Source organism: Arachis ipaensis, chromosome B07, assembly GCF_000816755.2.
Source record: "Arachis ipaensis cultivar K30076 chromosome B07, Araip1.1, whole genome shotgun sequence".
Classification (NCBI taxonomy): domain Eukaryota; kingdom Viridiplantae; phylum Streptophyta; class Magnoliopsida; order Fabales; family Fabaceae; genus Arachis; species Arachis ipaensis.
Window position 1 is genome coordinate 97,788,961 of NC_029791.2, and position 1,244 is coordinate 97,790,204.

Below are 1,244 nucleotides of genomic sequence, written 5' to 3' on the forward strand. Positions count from 1 at the left end.
TTGATTATGCTAATATGGATTTGTGTTGATTAGGGAACAAAAATAGCATTACAAAAAATGCACTGAGTACCGTCGGATTTAGCATCGACTTTACCGACGAATTTAGCGATGATTTTGTTGTGGAATTCGTCATGTCAAATAATTATCGGCGGATAGCCTCTTCCGACGGTAAAGTTGTCGGTAACCTTTGGCGGAAAAACAAGACAGATAGGCGCCAAATTTAGCGTCGGAGTTAACGTCAAATTTTTAATGGAATGTCGTTTTGGTGATCCGTAACGTGTTACTGTCAGATATCCGCCGGTAAATCCAATGATAACCGTGTCCTAAATTTGAACCGTAAACCGTCTCCTCCTTCATTTAGAATTTACTTTCTCTCTCTAAATACTCACCTTCCTCTCTCTCTAACCACTCACCCTCCCATTCTCTCTCGCTTCTGTCGCCACTACACCTCCACCCTTCTTTTCCGTTTTTTGTTGGTTTGCATTCAAGATTTTTTGTTTGAACTCCTTTTCAAATTTTTTTACTTCAAGTTAATTAATTAGTAAAATTTAGTTAGTTTAATTTTCTATTTTAATAGATTTTGGTGGTTAGAATAGGTTAAATTAATCTCTGAGATTGATAGAAAGTATTAAATTATTGAGTTGTTTGCTGATTCTTGCTGCTGAAATTATTTAAAAAATACTTGACTGTATTAATAAATCGCTATTTTACTATTGATTTTGATAAATTTTAATACTAAAATTATTTAAATAATTTTGATTACGTTTAAGATCGCTTAATGCATAACAATTTAAAATCATTGGCGGTATAGCATGGCTAGATCACAGGAGTCAGAAGTAGGGGTGTGTTTGGTAAACATGTTAGAAGTACAAAAAGCATGTTCAATCTTCTTGAACGCTGTAATTTTTGTTAGGCTAACTTTTTTCTTCTAAACGCAACATGATTCTGGGTTTGAACTCCCGTTTACCAGAAGCAACAAATGGTAATTTTTGCGTTTAACTTTTGCGTTCACTTGATAAATTAAAAAATTAATTGACATTTTACCAATTTTGCCATTCAATCTCATTTACCAAAAACAATGATAGGAGTTCTTGAATTTTTTTCATGGCTTTACTCTACAAATAAATATTTTTTATATTATTATTAGTACTCTTTATTAAATTTTAATTTTTATAAATTTTTTATTTATTTTTCTTGTTAATAATATAAATATTTTTATTTAGATTTTTTTTTATATTCACTTA